The sequence below is a fragment of the Coenobita brevimanus genome, chromosome 74 (assembly GCF_032717465.1).
Source record: "Coenobita brevimanus isolate Jiangsu-jjx chromosome 74, ASM3271746v2, whole genome shotgun sequence".
NCBI lineage: Eukaryota > Metazoa > Arthropoda > Malacostraca > Decapoda > Coenobitidae > Coenobita > Coenobita brevimanus.
The window spans coordinates 29,201,391-29,221,606 of record NC_137027.1 but is presented as its reverse complement, the minus strand read 5'-3'; positions in this window follow the sequence as shown (position 1 = coordinate 29,221,606).

The following is a 20,216-nucleotide window of genomic DNA, read 5'->3' as shown; positions in this document are numbered from 1 at the left end:
CCTGTACTCTGAGTAGAGGCAACGTACTTACTCTCAGCTTTCCCTTTTTCTTTAGAATATCTCTTGTGAGTGAGAACATACTCATCAGCTAAAACTGCAGCATCAGACAAATTATCTATTCTTTTCTCATCAAGATATAGGCTTACATCTTTATAAATACACCTTTTGAAGTCCTCCAGCAAAATCATCTGCTTAAATTTGTCAAAATCAGAATCCACATTCTTAGAATTTAACCACTGCTCTAACAGATCTTCTTTGATTTTTGCATACTCAACATGGGATTGCTTATCTTGCTTATAAGTTGTCCTAAATTTTACTCTATAGGCTTCAGGAACAAGCTCATAGGCCTTAAGAATCAAGCTCTTAACTACATCATAATTATCAGATTGATCCTGAGGCAAAGATGCATAAGTTACTTGAGCTTTACCGGTGAGAACAGTTTGAAGGAGTACTGGCCAATACTCCTTGGGCCAACTAAAACCTGTAGCTACCCTCTCAAACAACTGAAAATACTTTGTTAAATCAGATTCATTAAAAGGAGGGACAAGTTTAACATTTTTAGCCACATCAAAATCATCAGAGCTAGATGATCCAGTTCCACCTTGTTTCATGCGATACTCATGGTCTGCCTGAATCCTGGCAAGTTCAATTTGTGCCTGTATCTGTGCCTCCTGAATACGAGCATTTGCCTGAAATTCAGCCTCCTTAGCTTTTGCCTCCTGCAGGGCTAGCTGTAACTTATCTAATTCAATCTGCGTTTGCTCATTTGGAGGAGTTACATTAAACAAGCTTTCATTAATCATGTCAACAATTTGATCTTTAGAATGATGAGAGCGAACAGCAATTCCCAATTGTTGAGCAACAAGCTTAAGTTCATTCTTTGTTCTGTTTTCTATATCACACACTGTTTGCACATTTGACAAAAAATCTTTGGCTTCATCAAGTGTAGTAATAGTAGACATCATGAATAAGTAACAGTCACAAAATATCAAGCAATATCCTTATGATAATATCCTGAATATCCTGATAAGAGGTCGCCAAATTTATGTTACGGAACAGTGAAAGATAATGTACACTTTAAGTGAGAATACTAATAATCACTACTGTCCCATAAAGGTCCAGGTTCAAAACAAAAGAGTTAGGTAAAATTACAAGTTAAAGTTTAATGCTCAAACTAACAAAAACATTCAGGACTCATAAGGATAATGTAATTGCAAATAAACAGGTTAAATATATGGTTAACTGCAATAGCCTCTATTAACACGAAATTAGCGAGAGTAAATTTATCTAAGTCAGCCCTGATAAAATGAGATACCAGATAATACTCAGTGAATGCCAGATAAATTATTACAGATACAAACTATTATCAAAAATGACTGACATAAAACCCAACATTAATCAAAAACCTCACTAGGCCTAAGAATTGACCTTATGCTACACAGTACAAGAAAAAATGCAATAACACTTATACTCAAATTACACACAGCTGCTAGATGTTTGGAGATTTCTTGAACACTCACAATAATAATATCTGTACAGGGGAGGACAGAGATGTGAACAAAATGAGGAGCAGATCTAAGTGGCAATGATGCAGAGACTGAGCTCATTATATAGGGGCCGGCAGAGCTTGATACAACTTGTAAGAAGGACGCGCAAATGAAGCGATGGGGACAAACAGTTGAAAATCCCGCTCTGAATAACAGAGAGAACGACTTACTCTACTATAACGGTAGAAGGGGGGGACTGAGGCAGAACACGCTCGTGATCAAACATGCAGCATACTGTACGTTAAAATTACACAAAGGATGATGAAATCATAGGCTATGTAACAGTATGTACAAACTAACTACTCTCTCTCTCTCTCTCTCTCTCTCTCTCTTCTGCGCTAAACCTCGCCTCCCACCCCCTGGCCTACACCACCCTCGTAGCCATCCCTCAGTAAACACTCCCCCACCCCCACACTACCAGTCCCCTTAACCCCTCAGCACACTAGTACTAATCTTTACCAATCCTTACTAGTACCTCTATCAACTACTGTTACTGTTACTATTAATATTATTATATCTGTTACTATTACTAGTACTACTACTACTACTATTATTATTATTATTATTATTATTATTATTATTGTTATTAATATTAATATTATTATTATTACTATTATTATAATTATTACTGTTATTATTATCACTATCATCATTATTTTCAGTTATTGTTATTATTATTACTCATATTACTACTACTACTACTACTATTACTGCTACTGCTAGTACTACTACTACTACTAATACTTCTATTACTCATCCTACTACTACTACTATTACTCCAACTACTACTTCTACTACTTCTTTTATTATTATCATAAGGAACTCGCCTATCTCTGACAGTAACATTAAGAATCGTCTTATCTGTAAATCTATTTAATGTGCAATAAATGAACTTAACCCTTAGGCACCAACGGTGTATAATGATAAGGAAGAACATATGAAGTAACCCATATGTATATTCTACTGGAGTTCTTCATTACTTCTGTAATAAATATATGAAGAATCCAAGTCTAAAACTGCAATGTAAATAATGATACAATTTAATATATAACAACACATTGTATATATATAATGCTACAGGACATGTACCCAAATAAGGTTGCAGTCTTAGAAAAAATTAGGCTGTCATTCTTCAGTCACGTATTGTAAATACTTTGTGTATATGTTATGTAACAAGAATAGCCACTGTTGGTGGAAATAAACATTATTGTTTTTATTAGTATCATTATTATTATTACATCAGGAGGTCACCCTCCACTTAGCGGTAGGAGGGTCAATGTCAGGTGGGTCGGGCCTAAAATTTCAAATGGGCTAAAAATTGTAAGTTTTCACCCGATTTACTCCAAATTTTATATGACATCTTTGACTAAATATCCTGTTGTGTTTATACCCCCCTGGGGGTAGGCTTCCCTGGGGGTAGGGGGGTTTGTCAAGAATACTCCCCCAGTATCCCTGCTTGTCGTAAAAGGCGACTAAAAGGGTTGGCGGAGGGTTAGTGCCCCTCCCCGGAAAACAACTAACTAAAAAACCAAACAATAAGCCTCGGACAAGGACTGACCAAACGTTGACGACCAAGGACCGGACAAAGGACATTGCAATTGGAACGTGGAATGTAAGGGAAGCAAATGATGAGGTGAAAGAGAGAGAGATTGTCCAGGTGCTTGAGGATGCGAAAGTGGATGTATGTGGAATAACTGAAACAAAATGGAGAGGAGAAAGTGTGAGAGAATGGGAGTATGGATGGGGTATATGTGCAGGAGTAGGTGAGAATGAGAGGGCAAAGGAAGGAGTATGTATAGTTGTGAGTAAAAGATGGAAGAGGAGCATAAGACAGTATGGATCAGTTGGATCAAGGATTGTGTGGGTAAAGTTGAAAGTTGGAATACAAATGTGGGCGATTGTGTGTGTGTATGCACCAACGCAAGATCGTGCTAGAAGAGTGAGAGAAGAGTTCTGGACAAATGTATAAGTGTGCATGGAAAAGTTTGGAAGGAATGATAGAGTGTTTTTGATTGGTGATATGAATGGTGAAGTTGGGAATGTGAACGTGGATGGAATAGTTGGTGAGTGGGGTGTGCCTGCTGAGATAGATGAGAATGAGAGTGCGTTAGTGGACATTTGTGCTGGGAGGGGGTTGATGATAGCCAATACCCTCTTCAGGCATAAAATGATCCACAGGTATTCATGGCGAGTGATGAGAAGGGTGGGTGGTGAATTGAGTGAAAGGAAGGCAATGATTGATTATGTGTGTGTGGATGAAAGGATGCGAAGATGTATATTGGATGCAAGAGTTTATACAGGTTGGGGGAGTGGACTTTCTGACCACTACTTGGTGGTGGCCAGAGTTAAAGTTCAAGTAAGATGGAGGAATAGAAGAAGGGAAAGACGAGAGGAAGGAGTAGTTGCAAGGAGAGTGGAAAGGTTACAAGAGGATGAGAAAAAGGAAGAGTATAAGAGAGAAGTGGAGGAACGATTGGGCAAATATGAGTTGGAGCAGATGGGGGACGTGGAAGGTGTGTGTAGAATATTTACAGAAGAAATATGTGCAGCATGTGATGTGGTGTGTGGAAGGAAGAGAAGACGGAGGGGAGTGCAAGGAACAGCGTGGTGGACTGAAGAGGTGAAACGGGCTGTGGCACAAAAGAAGAAAGCATACAATGAATGGATGAGAAACAGGGGCGTGGAAGAAGTTGAGAGGCGGAAGAGAGAGTTATATGTAGAAAGAAAGAGAGAGGTGAAAAGATTAGTAAGAGAGAGTAAGAAGAGAGTGGATGAGGAATTTGGAAGGAATTTGAGTGTAAAGTGGAGGGACTGTAAGAAAATGTTCTGGAAAGAGGTGAAAAGAGCAAGACAGGGTGGAACTGAAGTTAGCAGGGGAGTGAAAGATAAAAATGGTAGATTACTAGTGGAGAAGGGAGAAAAAGTGAGCAGATGGAGAGAACACTTTAAGGAATTGTTGAACGTGGAGGATGGAAGTTATGCGAGTATAAGTGGCTGGGGAATGGCTGGAAGAAGGAGGGAGGTGAGAAGACAGGAAGAAATCAGTAGGATAGAAGTTGTGGAAGCAATGAAGAAAGTTAAATCAGGGAAAGCCCCAGGAATTGATGGAGTGTGTGGTGAAATGCTGAAGCATGGGGGAGAGATAGTAGTAGAATTGATGTGGAAGATGTGCAGATTGGCCTGGGAGGAAGGTAGAGTCCTGGAGGATTGGAAGTCAGGTATAATTATTCCCTTGTACAAAGGAAAAGGGGAAAAAGAAGTGTGTGGTAATCATAGGGGCATTTGTCTTCTTATTATAATAGGAAAGTATATGGTAGGATACTTATTGACAGAGTTAGAGAAAGAACAGAGGAATTAGTTGGAGAAGAACAGGGAGGCTTTAGGAAGGGAAGAGGTTGTGTAGATCAGATATTCATTCTCAGATCTTTAGTGGAAAAGTTTCTAGAGAAGGGAAAGAAGTTGTATGCGGCTTTCATGGATTTGGAGAAAGCATATGACAGGGTGGATAGACAAGGATTGTGGAAAGTGTTAAGAATATATGGAATAGATGGGAAGTTGTTGAATGCTGTGAAGAGTATGTACGATGGTGCGAAGGCTGCAGTGCGTGTGGATGGTGAACTAAGTGAATTTTTCTCTTTGAAAGTTGGTTTGAAACAGGGATGTGTCATGTCTCCATGGTTGTTCAATCTGTACATGGATGGGGTAATAAAAGAGGTACAAGGTAGGGTAGTGGATGTTGGAGTGGCCCTGGTGAGAGAGGATAGTGTTTGGAAACTCCCTGTACTGTTGTTTGCAGATGATACCGTGTTGTTGAGTGAAGACGAAGGGGAGCTGCAGGGCTTGGTGGATGAGTTTGAGAGAGTGTGTAAGAAACGGAATCTAAAGGTGACTGTAGGGAAGAGTAAAGTGATGGTCTTTGAGAGAGGTGAAGTCAGTGAATGTACAGCGAGGTTGGATGGTGAGGAATTGGAAAATGTGAGTACGTTTAAGTACTTGGGTAGTGTGATGAGTAAGGATGGAGGTTTGGAGGGTGAAGTGCTTGAAAGGGTACAGCAGGGAAGAAAGGCTGCTGGTTCTTTGAAAGCAGTGATAAGAAACAGGGAAGTGAGCATGGAAGTGAAAAAGTTACTACATGACAGTATTGTGATACCAACTCTAACGTACGGAAGTGAAGCTTGGACGTTGTTGGAAGGACACAAGTCAAGAGTGAGAGCCGTGGAAATGAGTTATTTAAGAGGAGCCTGTGGAGTCACATGGAGAGACAGGCTGAAGAATGAGGATATAATGGAGCGTTGTGGTGTTGATGTGGATGTGATAGGAAGCGTTATGAGGAACACACTGAGGTGGTTTGGCCATGTGGAGAGGATGGAGGGTGAAAGACTGACGAAGAGAGTGTATGTGAGTGAGGTGGAGGGGGAAAGAGGGAGGGGGAGGCCGAGGATGAGATGGAGAGATGGGGTGGAGAGGTATATGAGAGGGGGGGGTGAGAGTTGGGAGCAGGGGAGTGAAATGGCGGGGGACAGGGCGACTTGGAGGAGATTTGTTTGTGGCCACCCCAAACGGGATTGAGGCGTCTGGCAATTGATAGATAGATAGATAGTTTATACGTCAGTACTAAAATGACTGCCGGGCACTGGTTTCCTGTGCCAAGCACCGCTTTTTGTTCTTTAAGACGCTAAGATGATCCAGCAAGTAGTTTCCAAGATTGAGCTATTTACAGATTAGTTTCCTTTTATGGATATAGCTCGTATAATACAATGTGCCAGTTTCATTTATAAGGATATAAACCTGGGCTTATACTCTTCCTTTCTGTAAGATACGAAGAGAATCCAGCAAGAATTTTCCATAATACTGTATAATACCAGAAAGCGCTGAGAGAGAGCTTACCTCCGCCAATGCCATATAGGATCCGGATCCGCCCCGTACTTAATCTTTTCGTTTTTGGTCCATGGCCCATCATTCCATAAAATTTCATTGAAATTCACTACGAAATTTTGGAGATATTGTGCACGATACACTGGATCCAGATCCGTCCCAAAATTTAATCATTCTTCCTTGGCCCATAGCCCACCATTCCACAAAATTTCATCAAAATCCGCTCACAACGTTTTGAGTAATCCTGCTAACAGACAGACAGACAAATAAACCAACGCGGGTAAAACACAACCTCCTTGGTGGGGGTAAGACAGATTTTTCCTTATATGGTCATAGCTCGTGAAGTACAGACAATATGGCAATTTTACCTATACGGGCATCAACTACGACACATACTCTATCTTTCTGTGTGATAGGAAGCCAATCCACCTGGTAGTTTACGAGATACAGGCCCGGACGGAAAGACGGACGGACAGGGGCGATTCCTATATCCCCACTATATGGAATAATGGTGAGGATAATAACAGTGATAGTTATAAAAATAATAATAATAATGACAATGGTAATGGGAGTAGTACTGATACACTGCTGCTGCTACTACTACTACTACTACTACTAAATTATTATTATTATCATTATTATTATTATTATTATAAAGTGAAAAATACAACGAAACAGTCATATATAAGAAGAAAAATGACACTGACGAAAAAAGGAAATAAATCTGTGTGTGTGTGTGTGTGTGTGTGTGTGTGTGTGTGTGTGTGTGTGTGTGTGTGTGTGTGTGTGTGTGTGTGTGTGTGTGTGTGGTGTGTGTGTGAAAACAATATTATACATAACTTATTCTTAGTGGGATAGTAGGCTTCGTATCACTATTATTATTATTATTATTATTATTATTATTTATCGGTAGTAGGTGGGGGCGCTCACCATCCACTCACTCGAGGTTGTGCTGCTCTCGGATGTCTGCCCTTTCCTCTATTCCATCCTTCTTGTCTTCCATTATCTTTTGTCTTTTCTTCCTTCATTCTGTCCTCGTCCTTCTGCCTATGGGTAACTTTATATTCCTTCTTCTGGTTTTCTTTCCTTCATTCTTTCCTCTTCCTTCTGCCTGTGGATGAGTCTACACTGAGTGACAAGCCAAATGGTTTCCTGTTCACCAGGAAACCATTTACTACGCTGGGTGGTATCCATATAACCAGATTTTGGCGCCTGGTGGTTTAGTGGGTAATTACGGTGCTCCAATCGGATTAAGCCGGTGATTGCTCACGTAATGCCACTCAGGAGTGAGTGAGGCTGGTCACTCATCTTAAATATCAGGACTGCCTTGCCTAGCCCCGGCCTCCTACGCTCCTCATGGGACAATGTAGTATTGGATGATAGATGGATTATTATTATTATTATATTTTAGCATAAAACATTTCTACACTTTTGAGCGTTATTTATATTGCTCAATATTGAAACAGATTGCAGTAATGCAAGAGCATATCAATGTGCAATGATCAGAATAAACATCTGAGGAAAATGTGCAACGAGATCTCAGTTTAAAATTCCATATCGACATACGGTACTTTGCATCTAAGACAGGAGAGGATATCGGTGTGTGGACAGAATAAATCGCTAGTGAAGAGCTATAACGATTTTTCAAAAGGCACTTAACATCACGAATCTCAAAAAAATAAGAAAAAAGTCATACACTGCCGTACCTGAACTCAAAGCAGGAAGAACAGCCAGTAAAATGCACAGCAAAGCGAAAGAAGCCATGGCGTTCATCCACCTTGGTGTCAGGGTCCACACTGAACTCCCACACTCCACGCTTGTGTCGGCTGGCCCAGCAGCTACAAGTGTAGTAAGGGGGAGGAGCTAGTGACGTCATAATAGCTAGCCAATCAGAACACAGATTGAACTGTCATATACTGCTATATAGAGAATTATTGTTATTATTTACTCGGTTTTATTAAAACTATCAGGAATAAAACAAAAATTCCTCTACTTTATTTTTGCAAAGTGTTTAGTATACTAATAAACTCCTACATGAACATTTCTCCTGCGCCATCTGTTGGGTCAAATGGCACTTCTTTCAGCTGCTTCGTTGTTCAATCCTCAGGTGTTTCTGAGTCACACAGTGGCTGGCTAGGGGAACGGACTTTTGTTCGTGATAGTACTGTACCAAACTAGGAAGAGCCTCTTCACGACGATGCTTCGCGAGAAGGGGAAGAGGTTGTTTAATACTACCAACCTTTCTACCTGGCCCTATAACCTCGACCGTTGACCCCTTGTTCTTAAAAGCGACAGGCTACCACTTTAAAGATCCTCAATCTTTCACACAAAATTTGGCTAAAATCGGATAAAAAGTATCTGAGATATCTCCGGCCGGAAGTATTCTCATGTAGTGCGACTGTGAGAATAGTTCCGGAGAAGGGAAAGGGATGAGGACAGGGAGGGGAGAGGGAAGAGCGAAGGGAAGGGCTAAAGAGGATAAGAGTTCTGGGTTGGGGGAGAGAAGCTGGGGAAGGGGCGAGATGAATCATAGATATCTGAGGAGAGCAACCAGGATGAGAGAGAGAGAGAGAGAGAGAGAGAGAGAGAGAGAGAGAGAGAGAGAGAGTTGCTAAAGTTTAAGAGAGGGGAAAAAAGGTTTTGTATGTTTGTGGAAGAGAGTGGGGGAGTTGGTATTGTGTGGGAAGAAGGAAGAGGTTCAGGGAGAAAAAAGTAAGTTGGAGAGGAAGGGGAAAGAGTTCAGTAAAGGGGGGAGAGAGAGAGAGACAGAGAGAGAGAGAGGCTAAACTCTTGTGGTTACGTCTTCACTGTTGTATTCTGCCTAACGCGAAACTATTATTATTATTATTATTATTATTATTATTGTGTGGGTAAGATTGAGAGTTGGAAATGTGGGCGATTGTGTGTGTGTATGCGCCAACTCAAGATCGTGAGAGCAGAGTGAGAGAAGAGTTCTGGACAAACGTGGAAGTGTGCATGGAAAAGTTTGGAAGGAATGAGAGAGTGTTATTGATCAGTGATATGAATGGTAAAGTAGGGAATGTGAAGGTGGATGGAATAGTTGGTGAGTGGGGTGTGCCTGCTGAGACAGATGAGAATGGCAGTGCGTTATTGGACATTTGTGCTGGGAGGGGGTTGGTGATAGCCAATACCCTCTTCAGGCACAAAATGATCCACAGGTATACATGGCGAGTGATGAGAAGGGTGGGTGGTAAACTGAATGAAAGGAAGGCAATGATTGTTTATGTGTGTGTAGATGAAAGGATACGAAAATGTGTAATGGATGCAAGAGCTTATAGAGGTTGGGGGAGTGAACATTCTGACCACTACTTGGTGGTGGCCAGAATCAAGATCCCTTTAAGATGGAGAAATAGAAGAAGGGAAGGACGGGAACAAGGAGTATTTGTAAGGAGAGTGGAAAGGTTACAAGAGGATGAGAAAAAGGCAGAGTATAAGAGAGAAGTGAAGGAACCATTTGGCAAATATGAATTGGAGCAGATGGGGGACGTGGAAGGTGTATGCAGGATATTTACAGAAGAAATATGTGCAGCATGTGATGTGGTGTGTGGGGTGAAGAGAAGACGGAGGGGTGTGCAAGGAACAGCGTGGTGGACTGAAGAGGTGAGACAGGCTGTGGCACAAAAGAAGAAAGCATACAATGAATGGATGAGAAATAGGGGCATGGAAGAAGTTGAGAGGGGGAAGAGAGAGTCATATGTAGAAAGAAAGAGAGAGGTGAAAAGATTAGTAAGAGAGAGTAAGAAGAGAGCGGAGGAGGAATTTGGAAGGAACTTGAGTGTAAAGTGGAGGGACTGTAAGAAAATGTTCTGGAAAGAGGTGAAAAGAGTAAGACAGGGTGGAAATGAAGTTAGCAGGGGAGTGAAAGATAAAAATGGTAGATTACTAGTGGAGAAGGGAGAAAAAGTGAGCAAATGGAGAGAAAATTTAAAGGAATTGTTGAAGATAGAGGATGGAAGTAATGCAAGGATAAGTGGCTGGGGAATGGCTGGGAGAAGGAGGAAGGTGAGAAGACGAGATTTGTCAGTAGGATAGAAGTTGTGGAAGCAATGAAGAAAGTTAAACTGGGGAAAGCCCCAGGATATTGATGGAGTGTGTGGTGAAATGCTGAAGCATGGGGGAGAGATAGCAGTAGAATGGATGTGGAAGATGTGCAGATTGGCCTGGGAGGAAGGTAGAGTCCCGGAGGATTTGAAATCAGTTATAATTATTCCCTTGTACAAAGGAAAAGGGGAAAAAGAAGTGTATGGTAATATTAGGGGCATCTGTCTTCTTAGTATAATAGGAAAAGTGTATGGTAGGATACTTACTGACAGAGTTAGTGAAAGAACAGAGGAATTAGTTGGAGAAGAACAGGGAGGCTTTAGGAAGGGAAGAGGTTGTGTAGATCAGATATTCATTCTTAGATATTTAGTGGAAAAGTTTCTAGAGAAGGGAAAGAAGTTGTATGCGGCTTTCATGGATTTGGAGAAAGCACATGACAGGGTGTATAGACAAGGATTGTGGAAAGTATTAAGAATATATGGAGTAGATGGGAAGTTGTTGAATGCTGTGAAGAGTATGTATGACGGTGCTAAGGCTGCAGTGCATGTGGATGGTGAACTGAGTGAATTTTTCTCTTTGAAAGTTGGGTTGAAACAGGGATGTGTCATGTCTCCATGGTTGTTCAATCTGTACATGGATGGGGTAATAAAAGAGGTACAAGGTAGGGTAGTGGATGTTGGAGTGGCCCTGGTGAGAGAGGGTAGTGTTTGGAAACTCCTTGTACTGTTGTTTGCAGATGATACTGTGTTGTTGAGTGAAGATGGAGAGCTGCACGGCTTGGTGGATGAGTTTGGGAGAGTGTGTAAGAAACGGAATCTAAAGGTGAATGTAGGGAAGAGTAAAGAGATGGTCTTTGAGAGAGGTGAAGTCAGTGAATGTGCAGCGAGGTTGGATGGTGAGGAATTGGAAAATGTGAGTACGTTTAAGTACTTGGGTAGTGTGACGAGTGAGGATGGAGGTTTGGAGGGTGAAGTGCTTGAAAGGGTACAGCAGGGAAGAAAGGTTGCTGTTCCTTGAAAGCAGTGATAAGAAACAGGGAAGTGAGCATGGAAGTGAAAAAGTTACTACATGACAGTATTGTGATACCAACTCTAATGTATGGAAGTGAAGCTTGGACGTTGCTGGAAGGACACAAGTCAAGAGTGAGAGCAGTGGAAATGAGTTACTTAAGAGGAGCCTGTGGAGTCACATGGAGAGGCAGGCTGACAAATGAGGATATAAAGGAGCGTTGTGGTGTGGATGTTATAGGAAGCGTTATGAGGAATACACAGAGGTGGTTTGGCCATGTGGAGAGGATGGAGGGTGAAAGACTGATGAAGAGAGTGTATGTGAGTAAAGTGGAGGGGGTAAGAGGGAGGGGGAGGCCGAGGATGAGATGGAGGGATGGGACTGAGAGGTATATGAGAGAGGGGGGTGTAAGCTGGGAGCGGGGCAGTGAAATGGCGGGGGACAGGGCGACGTGGAGGCGATTTGTTTGTAGCCACCCCGAACGGGATTAAGGCGTCCCGCAATAGATAGATAGATAGATTATTATTATTATTATTATTATATTCATAAGCCTGAGTGTGTTAAAAGTGATATCTATCACCCATTTCCTTTGGGGACCACTCTAGTGTTCTATTCTACTCAAAGCTAGACGATTTTATTTAGCTGAGACGAAGTCTAAAGAACCTGAGAATATTACATCCAATACACAGGAATTACAGGTAAGAGAGGGCCTATTTGCCCATAAGTAAGATATATATATATATATATATATATATATATATATATATATATATATATATATATATATATATATATATATATATATATATATATATATATATATATATATATATATAATTCTAGGAAGAAGGAACCAAGGGCCACGAGCCTGCAATAACTGTTCCTTCCAAGAGAAAAACAAAATATAAGAAAGAGCCAAATTCAAGATCCATTCATTTCGAGATGCCTGGACACACTGCGTTTGAAAGACTGGAGATCATAGCTAACAGGAAATACAGACAGAGGGAGACTGTTCCAGAGCTGACCTATTGCATAAATGAAGGACTGGGAGTAACGGTTAACTCTTGCATAAGAGAGTTGGGCACAAAAGGGTTGAGAGTTTGCTGCTAGACGGGTGTTATGCGCCCGTCATAGAGGTGGAGGAATGCAAGCAGACAGTTCAGAGGAGCAGTGACCACTGATGTAGCGATAGAAAAACATAAAGATGCAACAGTGCGGCGAAGAGAGAGAGATTGAAGGGAGCTAGCAAGAGGAGGAGAGTTAATGAGACGAAAAGCCTTTGACTCTACCCTATTGAGAAGAGCTGTGGGAAGCCTCCCCACACATGAGAGTTGTACTCCACACAGGGGCGGACAAAACCCGTGTATAGAGTCAACAATTGTACAGGAGTAAAGATGGAAAGGAGTCGGCTTAGCACATCTAATCTCTTGGAAGCAGATTTTACAAGAGATGTATTATGATCTTTCCAAGATAAGTCCCACGGGAATGAAACCCCAAGCATGTTCAAGGATGATGTAGGATTAAGCTGAATATTATTAAACATTAGTAGGTACACTTGTGGAAAAGTTTGTTGGGTTGATAAGTGTAAGAACTGAATCTTCGATGCATTAAAAACAACAAGATTATTTTTACCCTAGTCGGAGATACGAGCCAATTCAGACACTGAGTGTGCCATAGCCTCATCCCTTGTTTGCTGATGTAACTGCTGATGTGGACATTGCGGGAACTTAATGGATAGGTGAAGGGTGTAGTCATCAACATACAAGTGGATAGGGTTAAACGTACAGCTTAGTTGGTCAGTGATGAATAAAAGGAAGAGAGTCAGTGATAGGACAGAGCCCTGAGAAACACCGCTGTTGAAAGATCTCGGAGAAGAACGATGACCGTCTACAACAGTGGCTATAGAACGGCCAGAAATGAAGCTAGAGATGAAGGCACAGATAGAAGGATAGAAACCGTAACAGGGCAGTTTGAAAATTAAAGATTTTTGCCAGACTCGATCGAAAACCTTTGCGATGTCAAGTGCAATGGCAAAGCTTTCGCCAAAGTCCCGAAAGGAGGATAACCAGGAGTATGAGAGGTAGGTGAGAAGATCGCCAGTGGAATGTCCCTGACGGAACCCATACTGATGATGAGAAAGAAGGTTGTGATAGGAAAGATGCTTTAAAGTTATCGTATTAAGAATTGACTCAAAAACTTTTGAGATACAGGATGTTAAAGCAATTGGACGATAGTTAGAGGGTTGGGAATGGTCACCCTTCCTTAGGACTGGCTGAATGAGAACAAACTTCCAGCAAGAAGGAAAGGTACAAGTTGATAGACAAAGGTGAAAGAGTTTGCCTAGTCAGGGTGTTAGCACAGAAGCACAGTTCTTGAGGACAACAGGAGAGACTCCATCAGGCTCATATGCCTTGTTAATATTGAGGCCTTTGCTGGCAGAAAATACATCAGCTGAAGTAATTTTAATCTCAGCCATGAGGAAGTCAGAGGGGTGGAAGTGATGGAGGAACAGCACTGGAATTGTCTAAGGTGGAATTGGAGGAGAAAGTCTGAGGGAAGAGATCTGCTTTATCAGTAGAAGAAATAGCTACAGAACTATCAGAGTAGGAATGAGGAGGGAAAGATGATGAGGTAAAGTTGTTAGAAAGATTTTTGGCAAGGTGCCAGAAGGAGCGGGAAGAATTCGAGTTGGAGAGCTGAGAGCATTTGTTAAGGATGATATTATTTTTAGCAGAGCGAAGAACAGACTTAGCACGATTCCGGGCAGAAACGTAAAAACGATGTGACTCAGGGATGGGTTGGCTCCAGTACCTTTTATAGGCCCTCTCCTTGTTGCAGACAGCATTAGAACAAGCGTGATTAAACCAAGGCTTTCTTGCATTAGTCAAAGGATATGAGAAAGGAATATATGCTTCCATGCCCGAGAGAATAACCTCCGTAATGCGCAAGGCACACTCAGATGGCTCCCGGCCATGAAAGCAATAATCATTCCTGGGGAAATCAAAGAAGTACTGTCTGAGGGCCTCCCAATCCGCAGCTCCAAAGTGCCAGAGACGACGTTTTTTTGTAGGGTCCGCAGGCCGTACCAGAGCGATAGGATAGGTTAAGGTGATAAGGTTTTGATCGGAGGAGCCCAACGGAGAGAAAAGATTAACAGTGTAAGCAGAAGGATTAGTTATAAGGAAGAGATCAAGTATGTTGGAGCTCTCTCCAAGGCAGTCGGGGATACGGGTACAGTGCTGTACAAGCTGCTCTAGGTCATTAAGGATAGAAAAGGTGTAGGCTTGTTCACCAGGTGGATCAGTGATAGGAGAGGAGAGCCAAAGGTGGTGGTGAACATTGAAATCTCAAAGAATGGAGATTTCAGAGAAAGGAGAAATGGATAGAATGTGTTCCATCGTAGAAGTAAGATTGTCAAAGAATTTTTGATAGTCAGCAGAATTAGGAGATAAGTAAACAACACAGATATATTTAGTCAGAGAATGAGAGGAAAGCCGAAGCCAGAGTGTAGAGAATTCAGAAAAATCGAGTTCAGGAAAACGAGAGCAAGATAAGTTGTTGCATATATATACACAACAGCCACCTTTGGCTTTGAAATGAGTATAGAGAAAGTAGGAGGATATAGAAAAGGGTTTGCTGTCAGTTGCCTCAGACAGCTGAGTCTCAGTTAGGAAAAGAAAGTGAGGTTTAGAGAAGGAGAGGTGGTGCTCAACAGAGCGAAAGTTAGAGGAAAGGCCACGAATGTTGCAGAAATGAAGAAGAAGAGAGTCAGACAGTGGTTCCGGGCACCTTGAGTCGTCACCGGGAGAGGGGCTGAAGGTGGAGGCATTTATGGTCCTCCTCCCCTGGGGACTCCGAGGCTATGTTTTTGGACATCATTTTTTGAAAATTTTGAAAAGGAAGTGTGGTGTGTACTGTGCATGTAGTTTGGTGTTGATAGTTGGAGAAACTTGTATTGGAGAGCATGCTGGTCTACTCTCTGTGTTACTGAGACACTGAAAAAGTTCAGCAAAGGAGGATGGTCGGGATCTAGTCCCGAGGGCTGATGAAACGGGTGGACGGAGCTGGAAGGAGAGAGTGTGTTTTAATGGGCTGCTGAGAACAGGAGAGAGATAGTGAGCAAACTGAATGAAAGAGGAAAGGGGAAGGCAAAAACGATGCAGCTGGGAAAGCATAGTAATTAAAGGTTATTTCTTGGGTACAGAAGAATGGTGATGATGAGAGATAGGGTTTGGATGATGATGATGATGATGATGATGGTCGTGATGATGGTGATGATGATGATGATGATAATGGTGAAGGTGGCGATGATGATGATGATGACAGGAGTATTAAGAGTGATACGGAGTTGCAGGAGAGACACATTAAAAAAAAAAAAAAAAAAAAAAAAACTTATGGAGAGGGGAAAAGGATATTGTAAAGGGAAGGTGAGAGGGGATGCGAGGGTCGGGAAAAGGGGTAAAAAGTGTGAGGAATGGAAAATGGGAGATTAAACGTGGCATACAGGGTGAAAGAAGGCATTAGGGATTGAAAGAAAGGCAATTGAATGGGACATGAGTTAAGGAGGGAAAATGTTGGGATTGGACGTGAGAGGGGTGAGAGAGGTGAAAAAAGAGGAGGGTGAGGACAAAAGTAAGAAGAGGATAAGAAATGAGAGGAGTGAGAAAGGGGACAAGAAAGGGGATGAGTGAGGGTGGGGTAAGACAAGGGTTGGGATTGAGAGGGATGAGAGAGAGAGGAAAAGAGAGAGGAATAAGAAAGGTTAATTATATAGGCAAAAGAAGAGCTTCGAGGGATAGGAACTTGAAGCGGGGAAAGAGGAGGAGTTGGGGAATGAAAGTTAAGGAATGAAAGGAGAAAGGAGTGGCGGCGAGAGAGGAGAGGCAAAAAGAGGAACTGGTGAGGAAGGCAGTGGTGTCAGATGGGATTTCCGAGGGTGAGACTGAGTGAGGTAGTGAGAGATAAAGTGGAATGTATAAATCAGGGAGGAGGAGGAGGAGGAGGAGGAGGTGAAGTGAGTGGAGGAGGAGGTGAAGTGGGAGGAGGAATTGGAGGAGGTGAATGAAAAGGAAGAGAAGGAAGAGAGGAAAGGGCGAAGGCAGGGTGAGGAGAAAAGGAATATAGGCCAGGGAAGACAAAAATGTAAAAGATTGGGAATTGAACTTAAAATGAAGGCAGAGAGATGTAACTGTAAAAGATGGGACACAAGGGAGGGCAAGGGACCGTGGGAGGTGTGGTGTAACTCGAGGTGCAGAGAAGGGTGGGAAAACAGGCAAGTATACAAGACGGTGTAAGGGGACTGAAACTGAGGTCCAAGGGAAGTAAGGTACGAACAAGTAAGCATTAGAAAATGGGGCAACGAAAAGTAGGCGTGGTGTAGCGAGGGACACAAAAAGACGTGAATGTAAAGAGCGGGACAACAGATGGAGGTGACGTAAAGGGAAGGAAGACGGGCAGGTGGGCCCGGCAAAACGTGAATATAAATGATGGGACAACAGGAGGGAAGGCAAGGGACAGGAGGAGAGATGCAGTGCAGGAGGGGAAGAGGGAGAGGGAGGGAGGGAAGAGGAAACAAATGTAAATGGCTGATCGACAGACACAAGAAACAGAAGGAGAGACGGGATGCAGGGTAGGGGAAATGGAAGGGTGGGAGACAGGGAGATTTAAATGTAAAGGATGAGGCAGCAGTTGGGAAGGCAATGAAGAAGAGAGGAGATTGAGTACAAGGGCAGGACAGCAGCAGGGAGGGAGGCAGAGAGACACGGTATAAGAGTTTGGGAAAAAGATGCGATGAGAAGGATAGATGGGTAGACGGGGTGTAGGGGATGGTAAGAGGCACGGAAGGCAGAGAAGCAGGCAAGGAGGGAGGCAGAAAAGCAGGTATGGAGGGAGGCAGGGAGACGTAAAAGGTGGGACGACAGACGGGAAGGCAAGGGGACCGTGGAAGGAAAATTTAGGTGGGCAACGAGGGGTCCAGGAGATAGAGATGTGCAGAAGGTATAATTGGGACGGGACGAACCATTGCACTTTATTTGTTGTTCACTCCTTCACGATGATATTTTTTTTTTTTTTTTTTTTTTTTTGGTTAAGCTATTTCTGAACGCTTTTATTCAACTTAAGATGAAACTCTCTGAAAGGATGAATTTAAAACTACCTCTGTTAACATGTTCAGTGTAATGATGATATACTGTATATATTTTTTTTAAATTTTCGCTTTCTTCAGACACATTTATAATACTTAGGAGGACCCTTTTGCGCTGAAGCGCTTAATTTTATTTATAGTTGATTTTTTTTCCAAGCATCAGTCAGTGCGCTCTTGATTAAATTAGCCTTCTTGTTATGAGACCGTTGTATGGGTGCTTGTTATGAGAGCATTTTGTGCATAACCCAGAGTGATAAAACAAAGATTGGCTTTACACCTAAATTCATATTAAATGCAAGTATTAGAGAAGCATACACACTTCCATAAGGCATTCCGCGCAACAGTTCATGTTCAGCGTAGGCATGATGGGATTCAATTCTCTTCCGCCATTATTGGTGTTGCAAAATTATACGGACATGTAACTTTAAAAACCGTGAAAGAGAGTGTGTATATGTGTGCTTATCAGGTAATAACAATAATAATAATAATAATAATAATAATAATAATAAAAACATGAAAAGTCTAGGTGTAAAAGGAAAAAAATGCAAATATACAGTATGAAAAAGCGAACATGCGAAGTGCTAAGCTCGAATATAAATATGTGTGTATATTGTTGGTGTCACTTGAACATGACACAGTCCCGACAGAATATTGCAGGTGTCACTCGGGTCCAGACATCAACCCGGCAGTGTCGGATATTGCAGGGCTGGTAGTTCCCGGGTGCTGGCGGAAGAGAAGGATGAATGAGAAAAAAGACAAGGCTAGGAAGAGTATGAAGAATAAGGATAGGCAAAAGAAGAAGGATAGGGAGAAGCAAATGAGGAAGAGTATGAAGAGGAGGCAAAAGAAGATAAGGAATAGGAGGAAGAATGAGGGGAACAAAAGGAGGAAAATAAGGAAATGGAAGAGGACTTAAAGAAACAAAGGAGGGGGATGAACGTGAAGGGATAATAGAGAAAGGAGACTGGAAATGAAGGGAAAAAAGGTGAAAAAAAAATGGAGGAATATGGTGGATGATGAGAGACAAAAGGGAAATTGGCCAAGACATAGAAAGAAGGAAAGAGAAGAGGAAGAAGTCACACTGGACTTGAAGAAGAAGGAGGAAGAATACTTAAAGAAGAAGAGGAGGAAGACAGAGTGGATAAACGTACGAAGGAACAAAGAAAAGGACAAATTAGACGAACGTGACGCGGAAGAGGAAAGCAGAAGAAGAAAGAAAACCTAACAGTGGAAAACAGAACTATCAGGAAGAAGAAGGAGGAAGAGGATGATCAGGAGGACGAAATGGACGTGAATAAGAATAAGACGGAAAAACGAAAGACACTAAAGGAAGACAAGGCCCGGGAAGAAGAATGAGAAAGAGGAAGATGAGGAGGAAGAACTGGACATGAATAAGAATAAGAGCAAGGCAAAGGCATTGAGTTTTCACTTTTAAAGAAGTATGTGGAGTCCCCCTGTTTTTCCTGCTTTAGATTCTGCCGAGGGACCCAGAGCGAAGGCAGTCCTGGGAACTTCGTAGGACGTCCCTTTCTCTTTTTCTTATTCGCTCACTAGCTCTCACGCACACATACATAAGCGCACGCAAAAAGACTCACATATATACACACACAGACACATAGGCATAAGCTAGCGTACACACAGACACAGATACACACACAAATAAAAGCAAACATATAGATAGATAGATAGATGGACAGATAAATTAGATATAAATACAGATAAATGTGTATAGAGATGTATATAGATATAGATAGAGAGAGAGATACAGACAGACAGACAGACAGGTAAATAGATAAGCATACATAATAATATTAATGTGTTACGTTCAAAATAAGTAGCTAAGGAGGAGATACTAGAAAACCTCCCTAGTCTACCAATATACGACCCTCATGGTTCTGTCTACTCTTCTTGGTTGCGTGTTGTGGTGGTGGAGGATAAGGTGTGTGGTGGTGGTGGAGGATAAAGTGTGTGGTGGTGGATCAGATGTGTGGTGGTGGAGGATCCTGTGTGTGGTAGCGAATCGGATGTATGGTGGTGGTGGTGGTGGTGGATCAGATGTGTGGTCTGGTGCCCTTGTTATAGCATGCTAAATATCTTAATACAACCCTGGACAAGCCCCTGAATACGAGAGTGATAAAAAAAATGAGAGTAAACAAATGAGTGACGTGTAGCTTGATTCTGACCTTTAACTTATACAATGGAGGGATTAGAAGAATAGCGTTGCCATTTCACTGAGGGCGTTAGAATAGCACTTACACTGGTCCCCTCAAAAATGCGTTTTAGGAAGTTAATACCTTTGCACACATACTGAAAATAGTGTTGTTGTCCTTGCAGATAAACGATACTTTTTCTCCACCACTTATACTTAAGTACAACGTTTCCCAGAGCGTTCGGGCTTGTACTTAATGGTAAAAGGTGAATATTAAAAAGTCTGGACTCACCTGGTAAAGCGACTCCCCTGGCCTGGCGACACTGCAGCAGCAGGGGCAGCAGAAGCAGCAGGTGTAACAGTATAGTGATGGGCGCATCGCTAGGCTACCTCAGACGCAGGGGGCAAGATGGGGCAAGGGAGGTCACGAGAT